Genomic DNA, 25223 nt, shown 5'->3' with positions numbered 1-25223 from the left:
ATAATTTGTCACTGTTGATGTTGACCTTGCTCACCTGGCTGAGTTGGGGTTTGTCAGGTTTCCCCACTGCCAAGTTACCCCTCCCCCATCTTTTCATACTGTGCTCTTGGAAGGGGAGCCCTGCGTACGCCATGCTTTAGGTGGGGAGTTATGCCCCTCCCCAAGACAGAGTATCTACATAAATTATCTGGATTTTTTCTGCATGGGATGTTTGTCTGTTTTCCCTCATTTAAAAAAAAAAAAAGATTTTATTTATTTGAGAGAGAGACAGACAGTAAGAGCACGAGCAGGGGAAGGGGCAGAGAGGGAGAAGTAGATGCCCTGCTCAGCAGAGCGGAGAACACTGGGATCCTGACCTGAGCCATCCAGGTGCCCCTGTTCTCCCTCAGTTTAAAATTTATTTAATCATTATTTCTGGCAGTGTGGATTCTTGGATATTTTGTACTTTGGGTGGTAATTCAAAGCTGCGTTTCAGTTGTTGCTCAAATAGTTCCAGCCTCAGTGGTCAGGAGTGTGTCCGGTGGCTTCTGTGTTTCTGCCACGCAGCCCTGCTCAGTTGTGGCTGTTGAGTTAGTGTTTCACCCGTGCAGTGAGCACAAGCATGACTGTGCTGAGAAGTAGTAAGTGGTAAAGCAGTTAAAGGAAAACACTTAACGTTGGACCGCAAATCAAGGTGAGGCTTACTCTTCCTAAGTCTTCAAGACTTTTTTTTTAACGATTTTATTTATTTATTTGACAGACAGAGATGACAAGTAGGCAGAGAGGCAGGCGTGGGGGGGGGGGGGACAGGCTCCCTGCTGAGCAGAGAGCCCGATGTGGGGCTCGATCCCAGGACCCTGAGACCATGACCTGAGCTGAAGGCAGAGGCTCAACCCACTGAGCCACCCAGGTGCCCCAAGTCTTCTAGAGATTTTAATATCACAAAAATGCAGATAGATGAAAATCCTCGCTATGCCATGAAAGGGCCCTAAGCATTAAAAACAAAAACAAAAAAAACCCACCCAAAACCCAGAGTAGTTAAATGGGGTGGACATTGAGGACACCACTTAAAATTTATAATCTGATGCAACTGAGAAAATAATAACTGTTCTTACCACTTTTATATGTGCTGTACCCTAATTTTTTTGCTTTTAATGGAGAGTAATGTGGTAAATGTTAATTATAATGTGGGTATGCCAGAATTTCTGATGTACTCCAAACTTCTCTGAATGCCAGCAGTGTAGGATTATAGAGAAAAAAACTTGATTTTAGGTCTCATTTAAATTCCTGCAAAGACTTGATCTTCAGAAATGCTATAAAAATGCTTTCCAGTGAATAGGTAATATTTCTCACAGTGAATATCTTCTAGCCATATAGGAATTTAAAAATATTTAGAAGACAGAAATTGTGTTCATTTTATTTTGTGATCGTTTCCTCATTTGAATTAACCAGTGAAGTTTCAGAATGTTGCAGGTGACAAAAGAAGCAAGACAGTTGAAGGGTGTTGGTTGGCAGGATTTGGATAGGTTAAGGATGAAGAGACGGTATTAATCCATGACTCCTCCCATATTATTAACAGTCACGTTTCACATTTTGGGTCCAGAGAAGTCATTTCCAACCCCCATTCTGTCAGTAGTTAGTCTGTATCTGCTTTGCACTGAGCCATGAACTCGAATCTGAGGATACTACCCTGACCACGTCACAGTCCTGCTAACAAGCAGCCTGCGAGTATAGGAGGCATGGGTTGGGGTCGACCAGGAAGCCGTGGGTGCAGACCAGTGCAGGCTCCGTGCTGGATGGGCAAGCACTTAGGAAGCACAGCTAACCCGAAACTGGTTTGGGAAAAAGGAATAGGGCAATGACTAGTTATTTCGCAATAACTAGTTCGTGATTTAGCAGTAATTAGTTGTTTAGCAATAACTCAACTAAATCTTGAAGGATGAGTAGGAGATGAGGGACGATAAAGGAGGGGGAGGAGCTACGGAGAAGTGAACTTTCCACCAGGAAAAATGTTTAACGTTTGAGGTGGCAACGAGTCTTTCACTAAGGCGAGCTCATGGAGCTCTGGACCTGCCGTTATCCCACAGAAGTATAGTGCAGACCAGCTACGGATTGTTAATAAAGTAACAATCAAGTAAAATTACTTTTAGGAATGTTTTAGTCCGGGTTCAGTGGGTTGAGCGTCTGCCTTCAGCTCAGGTTACGATCTCAGGGTCCTGGGATGGAGCCCCCCGCCGGGGTCCCTGCTCAGTAGGCGGTCGGTCCTCCCGCTGCCCCTCCAACGGCTTGTGATCTCTCTCGCATATAAATGAATAAAATCTTTAAAAAAGGGATGTTTTAGTCTAATATATTTAAAATTACATCATCTCAGCATGTCAGTCTGAAAGATTATTAATGAGACATTCTTACCTTTTTTTTAAAACCACATTTGAGAAAGCTGATGTAGGATTACACTAGAGTATGTCTCAAATTGGACGGGCCACATTTCAAGTACTCGGTAGCCACATGTGGCTTGTGGCCACTATATTGGGCAGTGTGACTGTAGAGTGAAATAGAGAGAAATTTGCGGAGGTAACACGGGCGCAGAGTAGGTAGGATGTGGTTTGCCGGCAAAACTGTTTCACCCAACGGTGATAGGAGGCTTTGCAAAGTTTATGTTTGCGAGTAATGGCACCGGAGAGTGATGACTAACATGTTCACTGAGCGGAGTGGATTGCAGGTGGGTCTACCAGAGGTCTGTGAGTTTTAGGCAAAAATGATAGTATTTTTCACTAGGGAGTGACTCGAGTGTGGTGAGAGAGGAGAGTCAGAGTCCTGAGGAGAGAGCGAGTGGAGAGAGGGAGCAGGAACAACTGTGTCGCTTTTGCTTTTTTTTCATCCCTGTTGGGTCTTTGGCAGAACCATTTTGAGAACTGGGAGAAACAAGAGGCAGTATGGCAGGATTGGGAGAGAGTGTTGGGTGTGGGACATCCTCCGTTCTAAGAGGTGCCTGTGAGAATCAAGTGGACCGCTGCCGTCTGAAAACAGGGAGATAGGGGTCACAGATCTATAAATAGTAACAGGTCCCAGGGTTGGACACGATTACCCAGAGTGAGTATATAAAACAGTAATTCTAAATCCTGATTTCTTTGGTAAGAATTAACTAGGAGGTAACTTAAAATGCAGATTTGGGCCTCTGTGTCCAAGATGCTGGTTCACTGGGGTGACACTGGAAATTGTGTCTTTAATAAAAGAATTCCTAGAGTCTCTGATGCTCATGAAAGTGATGTTGAAAACACTCTTTGCAAACACTGGTGTAGAATGGTAAGTAAGAGGATCCAGAAGAAGTTGCCTACATTTACGGATGTTCAGAGGACAAAGCCCTTAAAGAAGATAGGAGAGAACCACTAGAGAGGTTAATGAAAAATCTGTGTTATTTGCTATATTTTTTTAAGATTTATTTACATATTTTAGAGAGAGACACAGGGGTGGGGAGGAAGGGTATTCAGAGGTAGAGAGAGACTCAATCACATCCCGCAGTGAGTGGGCACCCCAATGAAGGGCTCAATCAGAGTCTGGCGCCCAACTTACTGTGCCACCCAGGAGCCCCTTAGAGCTTCATTTTTAAATGTAGCTTGAAAGTTCAATTAGGTTTGCAAATTAGTTCTATTTGTTTGTTTCTGCCAAAGAGGATGGCTCTATTTTGGAATGAAGCCAAATAATTTACAAGTCACATTTTCGTCATTTTCAGGGTGTGCACAGTTCGCCTTACACGTGACCAGTCTTACTACTTTAAAAAGGTGCCAGGCAGAGTACGATGGCATCCTCTCAGCTGATGTCACTGCTGATATACATGGCTATTTCAGAATCGCTCCACATACAAAGCTTATTCTGTATTTGAAGTTCTTACACAAATACAGATGGAAGAGTGACTACTTCTGAAACATTTGCAAAATTACATTTAAAAACTCGAGATTTATAAAACTGTTCACGTGCTATCGTTTGCACCAATTCCTTGAACATTATAGACGCTAGTTGTATATTTGTCTAATTTGGTTTTATTACAATGCTTTATTTTTTTACTGTCACGGAATTTCTTAAAACACAAAAGCAGAGAAAATAGTAAAATGACACCCGTATAACCATCATCCGCTGTCAGTGGTTCCTGGATGAGTGGTCTTGCATCACCGACACACTCCCTAATTGCATCCGTAAATACATCCGTGTATATATCTCTAAGAGGTAAGGACTCTTTTTTTCTTTGAAGCATAATACTATTACCATATATGAAAAAATAACTTCTGGGGCACCTGGGTGGCTCAGTGGGTTAAGCCTCTGCCTTCGGCTCAGGTCATGATCTCAGGGTCCTGGGATCGAGCCCCACATCAGGCTCTCTGCTCAGCAGGGAGCTTGCTTCCCCCTCTCTCTCTGCCTACTTGTGATCTCTCTCTGTCAAATAAATAAATAAAATCTTTTTAAAAAATCCATGCTATCCAATATTCAGCCAGTATTAAAAATGGCCCGATTAGCTCATACTTCTTTTTACAATTGGATTCTTCAAATTAGGAACCAAACAGGCTGCTGTAATGAAATGCTAAATTTTCACTGTTTATTTAGCTGTAGATTCCAGATGAGAAGACTTGAAATGCTTCAAAAGACATGCTTTGACAGATACCAATTAGGAAAATTAAAAAGAGATGTGGTCATTATAATTTTCCAATCCAGTCTTTAGTTCAGTAGCAGAAATGCCACCTGGCCTGACACAGGCACTTGAGCCCTCTGAACCTAATGTCACACACACAGATTTCCAAACTTTCAGGCTTTCTGACTTTGTCTTTCAACCTTTGGTCAAAGTCCTAAGGGACATAATTACGTATTGGATCTGGTATTTAATTAATAGGAGCCATTCTCTAGGGTCTAGTCTTTGACCTAGTCTTTGGATAGACCAATTCCCCAGGGGCTTAATAGAGCAGAGGAAGTTGGAAATTCAGATAATTCTCTTGATACCTGATTTCCATTTCCTACTCCCTTTTTTATCTATACAGATGTAAAAGCAAAATTAGAACATAAAGGATGATTCAGATGATTCATAACATTTGTCTTTGATGATGTAGCAAAGGTGCAAGTATTTCCCAAGTGTGGTTCCCATTTAATAAAAGGTTTACAAAGGGAAACAAAGCATCTCTGCTAAAGAACTTGGTTATTTTGCAATCAATATCAACTGAAAGGGTCAAGATACATTCTGTTTACATTTGTAGCGTTGCTAATAAATCAGGTGTCTTAACATAAAACTCTAAGGAACTGGAAAACATACAGGAAGAGGCTTATGCTGGACCCACTCAGAAGTAGCCGCTCTATCTCATGTAAATTCTAGAGACTTTAAGAGTAGTAGTCACAATGGCAGGCACATGATTCATGTAAAGATATTTATAATGTTTTTTGTGGACTCTCTGCCCTTAGAGGATAAAAGGCTCATATTCTGGGTCTCCCAGGATATAGACCACACACAAGTGAGGACTGGAGAACATCGGCTTAGGTACCTTGTAGAAGCCTTGGTCTACCTGTGCCTCCAGAGAGCCTAAGTGTGAGCAGAGGAGATTTGGTCGTGGACTTGTTTGGAGCTGGCACTGCCGTTCTAGTGATTCAGCCACTGCTATCTTTATAGCTTCAGAAGAACATTTTTGTTGGCAAAAACAATTTGGCCCTTCATTTCTTAAAATGGGAGTTGAGAATTTAGCAAGTACATTTTTCTTCTCTCTCTCTCTCTCTCTCTCTCTCTCACACACACACACACACATACACACACACGATAAATAGCTTAGTGGTTTAAGATCAAGGCTTTTGAGCTCAGACTGTGGGTTTGAACTTTAGCAGATATCCCCCAGGTGGGCAAGTTACACAACTTCTCTGCAGTTATTTTCTTGTCAGGAAATTGGGTATCATGACAGTAAATAAGGTTGTTGTGAGAATTAAATAAGAAAGTGCATGTGTGGACTTAAGACGTAGGAAAGTTCTGATGCCTGGTAAAACATTCAGCAACTTCATTAGCAGTGGTAGTAACAGTATCAGGATAGAGAAGTTACAAAAACCTGATAACCTTCCCCAAATGCTGCCACTATTAATGGAGTTTACAGACTACTTCCACGTGTTTATTTCTCCAAACACACCGTCTCATTATACGAAGTTCTGCAGGGTTACACACCCGGCGTTCTGCTCAGTCAAAGCAGTCATTCAAAGCACTTTGTTGGGCCTTGAAGAGGACCTCGTCAGTTATGGCGGCTCCCGTGGCCCTTCTTCTGGAGGAGTTTGGTTAGGAACAAAACACAACTAAAGACACACAGAAAGGGGGACACATTGGGGGGAAGGGGGCTTTAAACCTGATAAGAACTATAAAGGAAAGAAAACAGTATCTAATGAGAAGAGAATCATGTTGAGTTAGTGCAGGAGAAGAGGGTTCTCGAGTTAGAGACGGCCTCTCGGAGAAAGGGAGACCGAAAGGATGGGACAGCTTCTGGTCGAATCTAGATCGTCCGTCAGCTGCAGAGCACTGTGCCGTATAGATACACCATGAAAATCACCTTTTGTTTTCCCCCAAAGAAAAACAAATTCCAGGTCAGAGGCCTGATCGAGCCCCGTGTTAGGCTCCCTGCTCCGTGGGAAAGTCTGCCTCTCCCTCTCCGCCCCTCCCTCCCACTCATGAACTTTCTCACTCTCTCTCAAATAAATAAAATCTTTAAACAACAGCAACAACAACAACAAAGACCGGATTCTTCATCAAATGCTATTAACGCTGGAAAATCAAGTGATACTCTGTTGTAAGCAGTATATATTTTTTAAAGATTTTATTTATTTGTCAGAGCGAAAGAGAGCACCAGCAGGAGGAGCAGCCACAGAGGGAGGGGGAGAACCAGACTCCTGCCCAGCAGGGAGCCTGATGTGGGTCTCGATCCCAGGACCCTGGAATCACGACCCGAGCCAAAGGCAGCTGCTTAACTGACTGAGCCACCCAGGAGCCCTGTAAGCAGTATTTTATGAAATTCCACTGTGGTCCGTACTAACAACCTTTTGGTGGGTAATTGATGGTGGTGCTGATGGGGACCTCACTGTGGCTTTGATTATACCTTATTAGATGTCAGGGACTTAGCAAAGCATTTTGCCTACGTTATCTTATTTACCTCTATTAGTTCATTTAATCTTAAAAGCAACCCTGGAGTGTTTCTGGTAAAACACGGCTGATGGAACATGTGTGTTCATTTTTTCTCAACTAAAGATGACAAAAACGAAGTCATGAAGTCACGAAGATGCAGCTATAAAGACAGGGAAGATAATGGGCAAAAGTAATACACAGTTTGAAAGATAGAAAGGAAATAGTGAACTCTTTGCTCAGAGAATATAGACCGTGGGAATGGGAAGAGCAGGAAGAAGGAAGCCTGTGGGGGCTTCTAGCACCCCAGAAACACTTGCATTGTAAGCACTGGGCCCCTGTGAAAGAGGAGGTGAACGATATGTCTGGAACAAGAGGGCGTTTGAAAATCCGCGTAAGGAGCAGATTCCCTTATCTCCCAGATTACCAGTGTGTGTACTTAAGAGAGTTAAATCACGGTCTTCCTTATTTTTTTTTTTTTTTAAAGATTTTATTTATTTATTTGACAGAGAGAAATCACAAGTAGGTAGAGAGGCAGGCAGAGAGAGAGAGGAGGAAGCAGGCTCCCTGCCGAGCAGAGAGCCCGATGCGGGACTCGATCCCAGGACCCTGAGATCATGACCTGAGCCGAAGGCAGCGGCTTAACCACTGAGCCACCCAGGCGCCCCACGGTCTTCCTTATTGAAAGTCAACAGCAGACACCTAAAATTGATGAGATAGCAGGCTAAGCATCCCATTTTAACACACGGACGTGATTCCCCGGAGCAAAGCTAAAGTAATGGAAGGTTCTGTTCTGGGAAGTAGATCCCAGAGTTGGTAATACACTGTTGTTTCTATTCTATTTTAATTTTTTAAAAATTGTGGTGAAATATACATAACCGAGTATATCATTTTAGCCATTTTTTTAAGGTCTGACACTGAAGCAAACAGGTTTTATTAGTATTTTATTAGTATTAGTAGATGAAGCAAAGTCCATTAGAAAGTTCCATTTCTTTCTTGCTAGCAAGAAATTACACAATATTAAGATATTATACAATATCTAAGATACTATACAATAAAATCAAATGGATTTAAATCATCATAGTTGTTCTTGTGGTAAAATATACACAAAATTTACCATTTTAGCCATTTCTAAGTCTGCAGTTCAGTTGCATTAAGTAAGTTCACAGTGTTGTGCAGCCATCTTTACCCTTCTCCAGACTTTTTTCATCTTTTTTTCATCTTCCCAAACTGTCCCCGCTAAACATGAACTCCCCATTCTCTTCATCACCCTCTCCTCTACCCACGTGGTAACCTTGGTTCTGGCACTTTCTGTCTCAATGTGCTGGTCTAGGTGTCTCATATCAGAAGAACCGTACAATACTTGTTTTCGTGTCCAAAGTACTTCTCTTAGCATAATGTTTTCATGATTCATTTGTATTCTAGCATGTGATTTCTATTTGAAATTTAGAGCTAATGTTAATGTATTGCTTTCATAAAAGTAGAAAGTAAAACAAACAAAACCCTGCACATGACGCTCAGTTTTGAGGTACTGAACACAGCAGAACGGTGAGGTTTAAGAAGGGTGTTTCAAGGCCACGGCTACTAAGTTAACGCAGCCAGGCTTCCTGGTTGGATTCTATCTCCTTGATACTTGCCAAATCAGCATTTTTTGTAAATCCATGATTACCTCACATGTGGATTATTGCTGTATAACAGCTAACGTATTCATTTTCTATTTCTGCTGTCACAGTTACTCGGGCGTTGGTGACTTAGAACGATACACATACATTATTTTATAGTTGTGTTGGCCAGAGTTCCGACATGGGTCTCACGGGGCCACAGGCCTTCGGGAGGGAGCCCTTTCCCTTCTTTTCCAGCCTCTAGAGGCCACCCACGCTCCTTCGCTGGTGCCTTTCTTCCTCGAGCAACATAAGCATCATCACTGCGGGTTTCCATAGTCCCAGCACCCTCGGACTTTCCTGTCTCTGCCTGCCTTTGCGATCGCATGGAGCCTGCCCGGCTAATTTGGGATCATCTCCCCATCTGAAGGTTTGCTAACCAGCCACCTAGCTCTGTCCCCAATCTTGACTTTTCCTTTGCCATGTATACTAACGTTCATAGGTTTGAGAGATGAGAATGTGGACATCATTTGCCCTGGGTGGTGGGAGGCATTACTCTGCCTACCCAACTAATGGTTTTACCTACTTCCCCCTCGACTGTGATCATGATGCTTGAAGTCCTTCAGGAGCTCTTACTGCCGTCAGGGTAGCGTTCACACTCTTCTGCAGGGTACACAAAAACCCAGTTTACTCACTCCTCTATTCCCGTATGTCAAAAACACACATCAGCACCCTGGGTTTCAGTTCCCCAATTGAGAACCAACCTTTTACTCATTTTGCCCCTCTCCTTGCGTTGTTCTGCCCTCTGCCCTTTACTAGGCTCTGTCCTACTCATCCTTCAGTCAGACCTTGGATGCCACTTCCTCTTTGAAGGCCTTTTTGCTTTGGTTGCCACAGCAACCTGCCTCGCTCCAGTATAGCACTTTCCATACTGTTCTGAAGTTGCCTTCTTTTATGATCTCCTTGACCGGATTGTAAGCTACCGAAAGGCAAGAATCCTATTTTACTCACCCTCATTTCCTAGCTAGTTAACAAGAGCAGCTTGCCAGCATAAAAGGGACACCAACTTTTGCTTGAAGATATTTCCAACCCTTAATTAACACTGGTCTGTTTTTCCAAGGAGACTTGCAGAGGATAGAGCCATGTCTAAGGACTGGAATGGAGTGAACAGTTAATCCCCTAAGTGGATTTCACTGTAAATTTGCTGGGATATATTTGCCTGTACCTGACCGAGACTTTAGCGATGAGCACGTTAATAGCTCACTTTTACGTGACTGATCCAATTTGTTAACATGCACTTGATTCTACTTAATTTTTAATACAACTTTACTGGTATAAATAAATACTTGAACAACTATATCAAATAGCCATAAAGAGGGGAAAGCTTTCAACTAAATGTATAGCCGGATTGGCTAATTAACTTTCTAATTTAAGAGACTGTGGAATAAACATCTCCCTTGGAATTGATTCAAGCTAGTCAAGCTGAAAGAGAAAGCAAGAAAGAACGAATGTTCACATTATAAGTACCTTGAAATGTTTCTATGCTATTCTTTGTTCCATTTAAAATTTCCATTGACCTGCAATGTTTACAGACCAAAAAGCCACCAGTTTATGGTTCTACAGATTTTTTTTTAAACTACCAACCTTTGCAGAGAAACTAATACAGGTCTCCTCACAACAACTGGGAGAGCCTTGATAGGAGAGGGAAAGTAATGCGGGGGTTGCGAGCACAGCCTCCAGAGCCAGACTGTTTGCACTGGGGTCCTGGGTCTGCCACGTGCTATGTGACCACCTCAGTTTTCTTCATCTGTGAAATGGGCATAATGATACTTACCTCGCAGGGCTATACGGGGGTAAAATACCATATTTAACTCACTTAAACTGATCGACGCATTTCAGACTGGACATCTTCCTGTATTTAGGGTGGGAAGAAAGACTGTGAACCCTAATTGCCTAGGGAAAGGAACTGTCACTGTAATTGGAATGAAACCTGAGTTGATGAAAGTACCGACTGCAGGTGAGCTCCTCTGCGAGGAAGCAAGCTAAGCATAGTAGGTTCTTAGTTATTGACCACGGCCAGAATTATTCCTCAGAAAACATTGGGGGGAGCATCTAGACCTCTCTAAAGATGTGAAATGGTACAAAGAGGTGGTTTATGGGATTCTATGAAGAATGCAAAAATGGCTTATTCTAGTAAAAATAAAATATAATTTGGGCTTTACTTAGCAACAGTGCAAGAAAAATGTGGAAATCCCTTTATAAAAGCTACTCTTGTTTTGACAATTCATTTATTGCCTTCCCTGATGTTTAGAATTTTGCTGCATTCTTGCTGTCAAATTTTTAATAAATAAAGGTAAGCAATGTTAGTTAAGCAAAACCTAGTGTATCTTGATTTTTAAAAGATGTATTTGTTTTCATAAATGTCAGTTGTAAAATGGGTCTCATTAATTATCTTGGAATCTCCAGGCAGGATCTGAAATATGCTCTTACGTGATGACATTTTAAATGAATTTTAAAAATGAGTTTATTAATTTTAACCAGTAAAGCAATTGATCCGCTTTAAAAAATACTTACATGGAGGGGCACCTGGGGGGCTCAGTCAGTTAAACATCTGACTTTGGCTTTAGGTCATGATCTCAAGGTCATGGGCTGGAGAGGGTTGGCCCCCTGGGTTCAGCAGGGAGTCTGCTTCTCTCCCCCTCCACCACCTTCTCCCTTTGCCCCTTCCCTGCTCCTGTATGTGCGCACACTGTCATTCAGATAAATAAAATCTTCTAAAAAAATATTTACATGGTAACTTCCTGCTAATTCATCCATAAATCCTCTTCAAATTTGCAGTGTCCATGTGGATTCTTTGTGTGGCCTTTTTAGTTCCTTTGGACTGAGAGTTAAGGTTTGGAAAGTTGTTGGTTTTTTGTTTTGTTTAGTTTTGTTTTTTTCTTTCTTTCCCTGTGCTTTTGGAGTTCTAAAATACCCCCAAATTGCTGCCTGTTGGCATCTAGGCCCCCACGTTTGGGTGAAGCGACTGCTTATTGGACCTACTGGTTTTCTTCGTCTTCGGATTCTGTGAGTGAACAAGGCTGGCTAGAAGCAAGATTGAGAAGTTGGCAGTTTGTTTGGTTTTCCTTTTGTCTCTGTGCACCATACTACCCTGAGGAAGCGAGGCAGTCATATTTCCTCCCTTCTTAAAACTCCATCTTCTTCAGAAAAGGTATGAAAAATATTTTTGCAGCAGTATAAATAGGTAATAAAATAGTAGTAACATCCCTTAGGGTCAAAGTCCCTTTGGTTTCAAGTCCCAGGAATAAAGTTCTAAATGTGGAATGGCAGGGATTGGTGAGCACCATCGACTAGGTCTGGGGCAAGACGTCTTCCTGGTACCATCACGCGGGCCAGCTGTGATCCGCCAGTTACCGTGGCTCCGGCTGTGAGCCGCTTCTTTTCACTCCTTCTGGGGGATATCGTGGCTTCTAGGCTCGGCTCATTCCCATTTTCGAAAGGACTTGACATAGTAAATCAGGAACTTGAAGCCTCTCGTTGTTGTTCTCCTTCCTGTCTGATGTTAAAAGTTCTTGGGTTTGTGCTGGGATGAACCCAGACTGGGGGATCTGCCTAGTGCAGTGTTAGCATCATCTAGGCAGATGACATAAAGTGAACTTTCCTACTGGAGGTGGGGAGTAGTTTGAGCTGTTCTATTTGTTGCATTTCTCTAATTGTTGCATTTCTCCAGTCTGTTTTCGTTTGTGCAGATAACCTGAAGCTCATTTTATTGCGTATGCCTACCGACTCAGAACGGTCTCCCTGGACAGGCACATCAGTCAAATTAGTCTCTCACCAGGGCGGGATGGGTCGCGCTCTCCCTGCCTTTGGACCCTCCCCAAAGTGGTGGGCTCTGTGGCGGAGGATGGTCTTACCAGTCAATGAGTCCTCATTAGAAAGGGCGACAGCTTCCGTGCAAACTCTCAGTCTGTCTTAATTTTAGGAATGGCGGGTATTTAGAGGAGATGGCAGAGCTGTACTTTCTCAAGGGATCAGCAAATGACTGCCCCACAGACCCATTTCCCGTCCTGACCGTGGGCTTGACATGGTAGACGTCACACAGTGCTACACGGCTTCAAGAATTAGAAATGGGGCGTGCCTTTTGTATTTCTCTGGCTTCCGACCTGGAGTGGTTGTCCTCCGTGTCCAGGCTGAAACACATAGTCTCCAAAAGTGAGTAGACAGTTGTTAATTTTGAGGCCTAGGTGTATATATATATATATATATATATATTTAAGTTATTTATTTATTTATTTATTTGACAGACAGAGAGCACAAGTAGGCAGAGAGGCAGGCAGAGAGAGAGGGGGAAGCAGGCTCCCCACTGAGCAGAAAGCCTGATGCGGGGCTTGATCCCAAGACCCTGGGATCATGACCCGAGCTGAAGGCAGAGGCTTTAACCCACTGAGCCACCCAGGTGCCCCTATATATTCTTTTTTCAATTCATTAACCCCTTTTCCTGATACTTTGTACCCACTCCTCCGAACTCAGGGCTGATTATCCGTATAATCTAGTCTTCCTTGTTCTCTTTCCTCTAGGCATGACTTTGTCTGAACCAAACTTTTTGGCCAAGTAAAAATCAGTTTATTTATTTTTATTTTTTTAAAGATCTTATTTGAGGGATGCCTGGGTGGCTCAGTGGGTTAAGCCGCTGCCTTCGGCTCAGGTCATGATCTCAGGGTCCTGGGATCGAGCCCCACATGGTGCTCTCTGCTCAGCAGGGAGCCTGCTTCCCTTCCTCTCTGCCTACTTGTGATCTTTCTCTCTCTCTGTCAAATAAATAAATAAAATCTTTAAAAAAAAAAAAGATCTTATTTGAGAGAAAGAGAGTGAGTGAGGAAGCACAACAGAGTGGGGGCAGAGGGAGCGGGGGGGGGGGCAAAGGTAGCGGGAGATGCAGGCTCCCCAGTGAGCAGGGAGCCGGAATTGGGGCTCCATCCCATGCCCCCCAGGATCATGACCTGAACTGAAGGCAGATGCTAAATCAACTGAACCACCCAGGAGCCCCTAAAAATCAGAGTTTAAACTGAATATGAATATAAGGAGTTTTTAAAATCTTTAGTTATTACTCATTTTAATTCATGGAAAGAACAGTTGTTTGAAAGGTCTAATGTCTTTAAATCAGTAATGTTCTTTAGAAATTTAATTAAAAGTTCTTAACTTTGTTGTGGATGGTGACAATTTTCTCCTCTACTAGAGGGAAACCAAGATTATGACATAGACTTCCTTTAGTCACAAGTAAGGATTGAGGTAGGAAGTGTGGTTCTTATTTTCTGTATTTATTGCAGCTGGTTCTTTTCTAATCCTCTGAAGAGCAAAATTTATTTGATAGAGAGAGAGAGAGCGCGAGCACAAGCAGGGGGAGCAGCAGAGGGAGAGGAAGAAGCAGCCTCCTCATTGAGCAAGGAGCTTGAATGGGGGACTCTATCCCAGGACCCTGGGGTCATGTCCTGAGCCAAAGGCAGATGCTTAACAGACTGAGCCACCCAGGTGCCTTAGGCCATTGGCTTTATTATATCATGACTCAAAAAGGTAGATTGGTCATGCTTAATATTTTAGATATGTGAAATAAAACTGAACCAGTGTGAATCAGTAAAACAAATGAAAAGTAAACCATTTACAAATAATTTAGTAGTCTCTCTTTCCCCTCAAGCTTTTGCATATCATCTATACTGTTTTCATAGTTCTGGTGAGTTTCATAGTTCAGGTGAGCCTCTTTATGAATCAAATGGGGTGGATAGGAAAAAAAAAAAAAAGAGTAACCCTTCTAGAAAGTTCTATGATGCTGCATGCCTGGGTGGCTTAGTTGCTTTAGTGTTCTTCCACTCTTGATTTTGGCTCAGGTCATGGTCTCAGGTTCAGGAGCAGGCTCACGGCTGTGTAAGGAGCCTGCTTGGGATTCTCTCTCCCCGCTACCTTTCTCTTTCACACATACGCGCTCTCTCTCTCGTTCTCTTTCTTAAGTAAAATGTTTTTTAAAAGTTCTATGTTTCTAATATATTAGAAGTTCCTTACTGATACAGTCCTTATATAGGAAATAGGCAAAAATAAACCGTACATTACAGTGATACTTTTGCAGCACTCCATTGTTTAACTCAGCAGGTGGTTTTGAGTAAGCCTTCAAGTCATTTGCTGAGATTCCTTTTCCCAGTAGGAAAAGTAATATACTAGTTTGCAGCTCATTTACTACTCTTCATCTTGCCCTAATCAGAGTGCATCTCCTTGGTCATGGATGAATGTTTGGGTAAATGTAAAGAAGGGGGAGGAGACACGGTCTGTTTTCAGGTGGGTCTACCCTACAGTCTTATGCAAGGATGATATTTAAAGTATGTAACAGTTGGTAAAGCAAGGGCACCAACCAATTAGAATGAAAGTCTTTGATAACAAGCGGGTCCTGTAGGTTCCCTGCCCGCCCCCTCCCCCCTTAGCCAGGAGTTAACCCAGTGGTTCCTGAAATGTGGGAGGTCTGGAGAATCCTGAGAGAAAGGGCTGGTGCAGGGGTAGGGGCTGGAGGAATTGACTTAAAACTGCAGCTGTTGACCAGCTTGTCTGGAAGGATTTGAATATGTGATGAATCAGTTCAGCTGCACTTGCGTGAACCAGCTGACCATTAAATAACCCTTATAAAATGAAAAAGCATTGTGGGTACCCTAAGATACAGGGATGCAAGTACTGTATCTTACTGGTATTTAGCAGAAGGATACTACATATATGGTAAAGGCACTGATTGATGATAATGTGGTCAGTAAGATAATTATGAGCTTTAATATATAGGGGTCATTTGGACGCTTTTAATGTTTTGTACCTAGATGCACCATATTAATTTTATGAAATCTAAGGACTTTAGTTTTGCTTTTATGAGATCCAAGCACTTTAGAATAAATTTAGACCAATTCCCTTAATAGGTCCATAAATCTGAGGACCATGGTCATGGTCTCCCACAGTTAGTGATTATGGTGGGGCCTCAAGTGAGGACCAGAGTTGATCTCTCCCCTGCACGTTAGGAGTTCTGTCTGCCTAATGACAGATGTGGAAACTCGCAGTAGGTCAATGGAATGACTTTCCCAGACAAGAAGGAAGGGGTATGGGAAGCTTAGTACCTTGACAGACCACATTTACTAAGCACCCCACAGATGTTCTTTGTAGCACTACAAAACAAGGAATCTTGATTCCCAAAGAAGATACGCTGAACAGCAAGGGTATGTAGCCACACTAACCGGGTTTGGATTTCAGTTCTCCTTTGTGTTGGTTTTGGGATCGTAAGCAAATTACTTAACTTCCTGTGCCTCAGTTTCCTGGGGTGGGACAGTAATATCTGTTTCGCCGTGTTATTAGTATGTATGTAAAGCACTTAGGGAGTAGCTGTCACACAGGAAGGCTTGCTATTACTATTGATCATGGTGTAGTGCGCTCTGCTAGACATCAGTAAGGCACCCCCAGAACTCACGGTATTGGATTCCGGCTGGATGTAGAAACAGGCACGCCAGGCCGAACACGGAGAAGCCTCGCCGGGAAGATAAAGAACTGCGGGAAGCAGAGTATTGCGGCAAAGGGAGGGTGTCCGGAGCCACCTTTTAAGAAAGTACGGGTTATGAATTGCTTAAGAAAGGGGGAGGAGACCATTCAGACGGCAGGGATGGTGTGAGCAAAGGAATGGGAGCAGGAATGAGCACGAGGTAGGCAGGAGCCCACGCACTCGCTGGGCTGGACCACGAGTTTTTGCCGTTGGGTGTTAGGAAATCATCGGTGAATTGGGTAGTCGGAGGCGGTGGAGGCCCTTGGCAAGTCGCCAGCGTCTCAGGACTGATCATAAACGAGCGACCGCTCTCGGAACTCAACTTTTCCTTTCGGACCGGGGAGGCCCACGGGAGCGCGCTTGGGGATGAACTGTGGGGTGGGCAGAGAGCTCTGCCGGAGACCTTGGACTGAGCCCTAAATGCGAGTTCCTTTTTGCCCGAAGAGACCGAGACGATATTTTAATAAAGGGATGGGGCTAAGTTGTGTAGATGGTCAACGTCTGCACAGATAAGCATCTCGGTTTCTGCAGCGTTCGCGCCCCGGCCCCCGTCCCGCCTCCGCCTCCCCGGGCTGCCGCAACCGACATGCAAAACCCCGAGCCGGGGCGAGCGGCGAAGGGCGCTCCACGCATGCGTCAGAAGCCGCCCAACTCCCCCGCAGCGTCCTTTCTTGGAACAAAACTACCGCGGAGCCACGGAGTTCCGCAGTTTACGTAGACTCGAATTTCCCCGGCTCGGTCCGTCCGTGTGCAATCCGAGAGCGGCGCACTCCCCCTCCGCAAGTTGCGTTACCCGGAGTGAATGGCTGGGTGGTGCGTGTACGCCCAGAGCGTAGCACCCATAGGCGGACGGGGTGCGGCTGCGCAGGGACCTGAGTGGGCCTTCTACGCCGGCAGCGTAGCGCGGTGCCTGACGCGCGGGCCTCCGCGACGCACTTAGCGCAGCCGGCTTTGGTGAATACACGATTTGGTGCAGCCGGGGTTTGGTACCGAGCGGAGAGGAGATGCACACGGCACTCGAGTGTGAGGTAACTATAAAACCCCGATTTGTTTACATTCCCTCCCCCAGAACCGGCCCCGTGCGCCGCGGAGCCTGCGAGTCCCGGGACGGCGGGGGGGTAGACCGGGAGGCGAGAGCCGGGGAGTCCGGGCCGGGTCCCTCGGGGATCCGGGCGCTGCAGTCCGCGGCGGCGGCGGCGAGCCGGAGCGGAGCGCGCGGTGGGCTGCGCGTGGGGCGCCGCGGCCGCTCGTGTGCGCCCTGGGCCGCCGCGGTTGGGCGGCGGGGCGGCCGGCCTTCCGCGTGCGGGGCCCCGCGCTCCGCCCGGCCTCCTGTCGAGGCTGCGGACCCGCGCGGGCCGCGGGGGAGTGACCGCTGGGCGGGCGGCGGCGGTTGGGGGGCTGCGCGCGGGCGGCCTAGGGGCCGGGGTGGCGTCGGCGGAGGAGGCGGGGACCCTGCGGCCGGAGGGTGGGGGGATCCGCGGCCAGGCCTCGGCGGGGCTTGGCGGCGGCGGCGGCGACGAGCGCCCCGACTTCGCCCGCCGGTGCTTCACGCCGGTCTCTGGCGGGGTCGGGCGAGGGGCCCCCGGGATGGCGCCTCGGAGCCGCTGGTCGGCAGCGGGAGGCTAACGGACGGGGGCGCCGGTGCTCCCGTCGCGGGCGGCCCGGAGGCCTCGTGGACGCTCCGCCGCCCGAAGAGCCGAGGCTGGACGCGGGGGAGCCCCCGCTTGGGCGGGCTGGGGTCCCCCCGCGGAGGGCGGAGGGTGGGGCTGCGGGCCGAGGGGGTGCGGGAGGCCGGGTGGGCCCGGACGGGGGCGCGGCGGCCCGGCCTTTGTTCCCGGGCGCCCTGCGGCGGGGGCCGCGGGGGTCCCGGCTGGGGAGGGAGCGGGGGAGCCGCCGCGGCCCTCCGCGCCCCGGGGTCGGCCCAGCTCGCCTCCCCCGCGGGGGTCCTCGAGTGCCCCCGCGACAGGGGGCTGTGAGCGCGCGGGCGCCGAGAGCATCTCCCGAGGCTCGTGTGAGGCGGTGCACGTGGGAGCCGCCGTGGGGGCGGGCGGGGAGCGGGAGCTGCGTCCGGCGAGGGTCGCTCGCGGGGGTCCCCGTTCGCGTAGGGAGAGGAACATGAAAGCGCATGGTTTATTCCACAGTAGGTTATCCTGTTTTTGCTTTTGCTTTTTTTCCATGGGTGCACTGCTCGGTGCTCCCGATTTCTTCTGAAAGTCGTTCCCGACGGGGAGAGCGGGCATGTGACCCGTTACGTAATTAGGAACAAGTTCTGCTCTGGAAAGGATGGAAATCGAGAATAGTTCATTGTAATCGGCGGAAAACCTGAAGTCAAGACTTCTGTACACTTTTTTTTAAGGACTTCCTGTTCTGCACATTTGAGTGCCTGTATGAGTCCAATCACTTGTTCATCCAGACAGCCTGGACCCTGAACTCGCTGAATTGTCGGGGGGTGGGGGGTGGGGTGGGGTATCAGTGACCAGTGGTAACGAAGAAAATCATGTGCTGGAGGGATTCTTTTGGTTTGTTTGTTTGAAACCTGGGTGATACTGATTTTTAAATGTGGAGTATATGTAGGATTGCAACTAACCAATTACACTGAAATAATCCGAATACTAAATAAGATGAAGGAATCCATGCTTTATTAGTGCATTAAATATCAAGAGTAGTTTCAGGTCCAGTGCCGAATTTCAAACTAATGAGGACCGAATGATCTTCAAAGGATGTGATTTGTAGGATTTCTTCTGATGAAAGTAGCTGGTACTTCATATTCTTGTGGTGTGGTCTACATTCATAACTGAAAAAATAATTCCCAGAGATGAAGATGAGAATGTATTTTTTTAATCTAAATTCCCCAGCCTAAATTTTATACACAGACTCGTGGTGAAGAATCCCTGTGGAAGAATGACTAATGATGCTGCTTTAAAATAAGTGGTCAGGGAAGACCCTCGTTACCAGTTGATACCATACTACCTTGTGGGATAAGCTGTGTTTTCCCGTTGCCAGTTAATATTCTGCAATTTAAAGGCCAACAGACCCTCCTTTTTTAAGCAGGCGACGTTTGAAGTACTTTTAGGAGGCCTCGAGTATGGTATGCAAGTACCACTCTAGGGGTGGGTTTTCATTTTAGTTTTTTACTACTTTATGGAGAACGTAGGATACAGGTATTACAGCAAGGGAATTTAGATTTACTTTATAATTAAAGAGAATTTACTTTGTTACTCAGTAATCTCCAACCTCTCTATCCTCAAGTTATTGCCCAGTACTGGAAAGAATTTAGGACTTTCGAGTGAGACTTAGCACACCATTTTATTAACTAGTTCGGTGAGCAGGTTTATCTTAATCTTTTATCTGTGAACTTGTGCTAAAAAACCTATGCCATGGGTTTACTGTGATCTTTATAAATGACATAATGAAACAAAGGGCTGCAGAAAAACTTAGTTTTACCTTCTTTTTGACATAGAGGTGTTTCAATTTTTCCTCAGTGGTTGGAAGACAACCTTCTGTCTTGAACTCTGATAACTTGATTGAGGTTAAATGGTTTCTACTGGGCCTTTGCCAGAGATCGTTATCCTTTTGTTATTGTTCTGTTACTTAAATATAATTCTAGAATTCTCTTCTGCTTTGCGTATTTTCTAACTTAAAATTCCCCTAGTACATCAGGTTTTCCCTGTCCTAAACCCTTGAGGTGTGACATACTCCACAACTTCCGGTCACACAGTGCTCATGGTGTTATTCTATGAATGGGCAAAGCTTGCTTGTGAACCTTTTAGATCAAGTTTAAAATGTTAATTGACTGTAACCGAAAAATTTAGCATTAACCCAAGGGAATACTTGGGATAAAAATACCAGTTCTTGGGGGCGCCTGGGTGGCTCAGTGGGTTAAAGCCTCTGCCTTTCAGCTCAGGTCATGATCCCGGGGTCCTGGGATTGGGCTCCCTGCTCGTGGGGAGCCTGCTTCCCCTTCTCCCACTCCCCCTGCTTGTGCTCCCTCTCTCGCTGTCTCTCTGTCAAATAAATAAATAAATCTTAAAAAAAAAAAAAAAAAGTCCTTGTCTCTAAAGTGCTTACTTCAATGGACATGTCATGGGTTTTGCTTTTATCAAAAGGACATTATTGGGGTGCCTGAGTGGCTTGTCTGTTGTGTCTGACTCTGGTTTTGTCTCAGATCTTGGGTGATGAGAGAGCGCCCCACATAGGGCCCTAAGCTTAACACAGATTCTGCTTGACATTCTCCGTTTCCCCTCCCCTCGTGTTCCCTCTAAATCAGTCAATCTTAAACATTACTAATGCACTGATACTCAGGATGCAAGAAAAATTACATAGTAGAAAAGGGAAAGAAGTGTAGCCAATCAAAACAAAGCTATTTTTTTTCCTTTACAACATTTTTATAACCCTATAAACTTGTGTTTCATTATAATGCAATTTTCATTAAAAATACACTCACCATGATTTAAAGTTTACATGTTAGAATGCCCCGGCTGTCCCAACAGCTCGATGCTGCCCCCTAGTGATAGCTTCTCCTTCACCTTCCTCTTTTCCTAAAACAAGATCTATTTAAATTAGAATTCGATTCCTTAGTGCTAGAGGATATCTAGGCTGCTTTGGGGTTAGTGTCACTAATACGATGGACGTAGTCATTTTGAATTGGTTGATTTTGATTGCTTTTAGCCCCTAGTTTTTCAGGTATGGAGTGAGTTTTGGGTGGAGGTAGGATAGTAAAATGCCAGGTTTCCTTGCAAGAGTACATGTGGGATTTTCCAAAACAGGAAAGGTGTGTGTTAAAGGTGTGTTTTTGAGGTTAATTTTGTATATGAATAACAGCAATTTTAGTCACTTAGTCTAAGCTTATGGTATTATAGCGATGCAGAGATTTGCTTTCTGTCTTAGTCGCATTTAGCTTTGTATTGCCTCGACTATACTGAAAATAAAATTTGAGAATGTTAAAATTACATGATTTTTTAAAATTCAAATTTATTTCGATCTGTGACGTTGAAGGATGTCTGAAGAATACAGAGTCTTCAAGGACTGCAATAACCACAAGATTTCCTGTAGTCATATAAATAAGGTTTCAAATTAGACCAGTTACCAATATGCTGAACTACTTTTTTCTTTTTTGTTAATTTCTGTTTCTAATTCTGTGAGTTGGTCATACAATGACTGTTAAGTTTTTTTTCCAAAATAAGCAAGTGTATTTTCAATAAAATAAGCTACAATCAGAATATTAAAAAATGTTTCTAGTAGGTATGAAGGTGATTTTACTACTGAAATTGTGAAGTTTAAATAACAGCATTATTGAAGTTATTTCCAACTGTTTTAAGAGACTACACAGTGTTCAGACATGTTAAAACAACACAGTAATTGATCTATGACATGACATATAATAGTGTCAAATTTTATTTTTCTGTTATCAGAATGTAAGGATTTTGATTGCTAGATACAGGGATTGGATATTTAATAGATTTTTAATACTTCATATTAAAAGATATTATAAGAATGGGGCAGTGGTTGGTGGCAGTGGTTACAGGTTGAAAGTATAAGGATAAAATCTAAAACCTTTTTATTTTTTTATTTTTTTTTAAAGATTTTATTTATTTATTTGTCAGAGAGAGAGTGAGCGAGAGCGAGCACAGGCAGACAGTGGAAGGCAGAGTCAGAGGGAGAAGCAGGCTCCCTGCGGAGCATGGAGCCCGATGTGGGACTCGATCCCAGGACGCTGGGATCATGACCTGAGCCGAAGACAGCTGCTTAACCAACTGAGCCACCCAGGCGTCCCTAAAACCTTTTTCAAGTAGTATTTAAATTGTTTTAAGTAAGAGTGGTAGATGATTTTATAATTACCTAATTTTGTAATTACATTTTATAATTACTCTAATATTATATGGTAGATACTTTACTGCTGAAATTGAGGGAGACATGAGGTAACATTTGCTCTTGAAGTAACATTTCTAACAGCCATGTTTACACTTCATATGTACCCTACTTTTGGGGACCATCCATTCCATTCAGAAAAGAGGTTTTTGGGGATTAGAAAAGTGAATCAGAATGTTGTAGTAAGTATCTTTTTCTTACTAATATAGTAAGATTATGTCATAGGGTCAGAAATAAGAATTACTATGAAGTATGAAAGTTATTTTTAATCCTGTAATGATTATCTAGAGACTTGTCAGTCATTGATCACTTCAGTTTTTCGACTTACTTTCATCTAATTAGGAAATCTAAATGTTCTTCAGTCATAGTAACCAAATGACTAAGGTGTGCATTCCTGCTCTGTTATTTTAATGCCTTAAAAAAAGAGAAACCATTTCCATGCCCTCATATCTGTAAGCTTTTTTCTGAACTTACTTTATGTATTTTGTGAGTTTTGAGTTTGAAAATAGTGGTTTCCCTTAAAGTTGTCTGCTGAATTTATAAAAAAATATTTTTTTATAGAAGAATTTTATAAAAAAAAATGTGTAGAGTACTAAGGGTCAGCAAGCTATGGCCCATCCACCAAATCAGCCTGCTTTTTGTAAATTAAATATTGGAAAACAGCTTCCTCATCCACTTACATATCCTATATGGCTGCTTTTGTGACATATGGCAGAACTGTATAGTTGACTTAGAGTCTGCAGTGCCCGCAAAACCTAGAATAATAAGTGGCTTTTTAAGTCTGCCGGTCCCTGGATCCAGTTCTTAATGTTTTATGGTTATTTCACGTGTTGGCTGTTATTTAAAATAGTTAACATTTCCTAGAATCTATAGGAGTTAAAAACCAGTAGAAAAATACTCAAATAGAAAATTTGTGGGTAATAGTATGAGTTCTCAGGAGTTTTTGTTTTTGTTTTTGTTTTTAACCTAAATAGTATGGATGCTTTTTGTTTCTACCCCTTTCCTTTTTCCCTCCATAGGAGGGATGGTATCTTTTTTATGCTTGGAGATGGAATATGAAGCCCTTGGCCTTCGACCTTCGGTTTCCACCTAATTCTGTCAATTGTTCTACTTACGTAGCGTCTCTCCCAGTTCATTGAGAAGGTGATAGTGTCTCCCTTGTACCTCCTTCAGAGCAGAAAATGCTTCATACTTAATTCTATGCCTTCTCCCTGTTCCTGGTCCCTTCCTTTTTCTTCTCTCCTCACGCCTCTCATAAAGTAACTGAAGATTGCATGTTTACAGGCCCGATGTTTACAGGCCCGTGAACAAATGTTTTGGTCTAATACTTCTCAGTACTCTGCTGAAGATGAATTATTACTCTATGTTGATTATATGAGAAGAAAGATACTTTGTGTTTTGTTATAGGGGAACATAACCTCTAGATGAAGGAGGCTGTGGAACTGATTTTATATGCCTTATTAAGACACATAGAATAATATGATTAGTTATCACGTAAGAAAACATCAGTAAAACAATATATTAGAAAAACATAACTGTAATGTTTATTATATTTATAAATTATACAAATTTATAGTTGTACAGTTTATAATGCACAACTATATATATGTATAATGTATAATTATACATTGTATAATTTACATGCAATTATATGTGAATTATATAATTAATAATTGTATAAATTTATACAGTTATAAAATTGCATTCTGCAATAAAATATAGAAAAGTTAGGTATTATATATATTCTATATAATATATATTATAAAGCAATGAGATCATGCTTTCCATTCCGGTGGAACTTTTTTAGTGTAGAACTTAACTGACTTCATAATTTGTTAATGTTTGGAACACATTAAAAACAAAACTTTTTAAGATTTTGTTTTAAATTGGAATACTCTAGTTTTTTCAAGTAGGGTGAATAAATTTGATGTACAAAGCCAGTGTAAATAGGAAGTTTATTTTCAAGAAAATATTGTACTGATTAAAAAAATAAGGAAATCACATATATTAAAATCACTGAAAGAGATTTTAGGGAAAAAGTACTCTTTAAATTCACTGTAAATATTAGGTAATACATAATTTACAGTTTGCAGCTTTTCCTATGAAGATTTTTGCCTAAATTACAAGTACCTAAAAATTTATTGAAGATAAAATATAAACTTTTTTAGTTTAACAGATAAGGATGTATTATTTGTTTAAAAATAAGTGAATTTAGGGGTCATGTTAATTTTAATAAGGTTTTTTGTTATTTTAACCCACTGAGCCACCCAGGTGCCCCTGTTCTTTGTTATTTTTGGAAGAAAATAATGTCAGGAGGAAAAAACTTCTTAAATTTAGAAACCATAGAAGAAATTGCAAAAGGAGAACCTGGGTGGTTCAGCTATTAAGCGTCTGCCTTTGGCTCAGGTCATGATCCCAGAGTCCTGGGGATTGAGCCTGCCTCGCATCAGGCTCCCTGCTCTTCGGGAAGCTGCTTCCTCCTCTCACACTCCCCTTGCTTGTGTTCCCTCAACTCGCTCTGTCTCCCTCTGTCAAATAAATATCTTTTAAAAAATTGCAAAAAAAATTTCATAGGTTTCATTGCATGCATATGAAAACCTGTACTACATACATGAAAGGGAAGATACTTCTGTAACCAAAAGAAAAAGAAAGCACAGAACTGAAGATGTTTTCTGCAGAAAATATGACCAAGTCAAGTTATGCAAAAGCTCATATATGTTAGTAAGAATATTGAGACACCAGGAATAATGATGAAGTAAAGATAGGGCAAAAGCTTCTACTTCAAAATAAATAGTACAAAGTACTAGAGAGAATGCTATGATCATACTGCTGGTGGCAGTATAACCAAGCTTAATTTCCCTAGAAACCAATTTGGAAGTATGTAACAAGACCTGAAAAGTGCTAACGTGTTTTGCAGTCTTCCCTGCATCTTGAAATTTTCCAAGCAAGTAACCAAAAATAATAGCACAAATTGAAATTAAAGTGATTGCATATTGTGATTAAAACTCTACTAATGCTTGTGAAAATCTTGAAACTGTAAGTAATTCATTTCCTTTCACGTGTGACAAAATGTGATTTTAACAAAAGCTTAAGATTT

At 43.2% G+C, this 25223-nt stretch overlaps 1 protein-coding gene across 2 annotated transcripts in view; it reads left to right on the top strand.

The window, feature by feature from the left end:
- The window catches only part of SLC39A10 (solute carrier family 39 member 10), a 133664-nt gene that overhangs the window by 51742 nt on the left and 56699 nt on the right, over positions 1-25223 (top strand). Inside the window, exon 1 of one of the 2 annotated variants that reach the window (XM_059168546.1) lies at positions 16965-17286. The exons of the other annotated variant lie outside the window; for it this stretch is intronic. The gene's annotated coding sequence lies outside the window, so the exon portion shown is untranslated. Of the gene's footprint in view, positions 1-16964; positions 17287-25223 lie in introns of those variants that run through there. 2 annotated transcript variants of the gene reach the window in all.

This window comes from Mustela lutreola, chromosome 3 (assembly GCF_030435805.1).
Source record: "Mustela lutreola isolate mMusLut2 chromosome 3, mMusLut2.pri, whole genome shotgun sequence".
NCBI lineage: Eukaryota > Metazoa > Chordata > Mammalia > Carnivora > Mustelidae > Mustela > Mustela lutreola.
The sequence above is the reverse complement of the archived record's forward strand: the minus strand, read 5'-3'. Positions and strand labels throughout refer to the sequence as shown.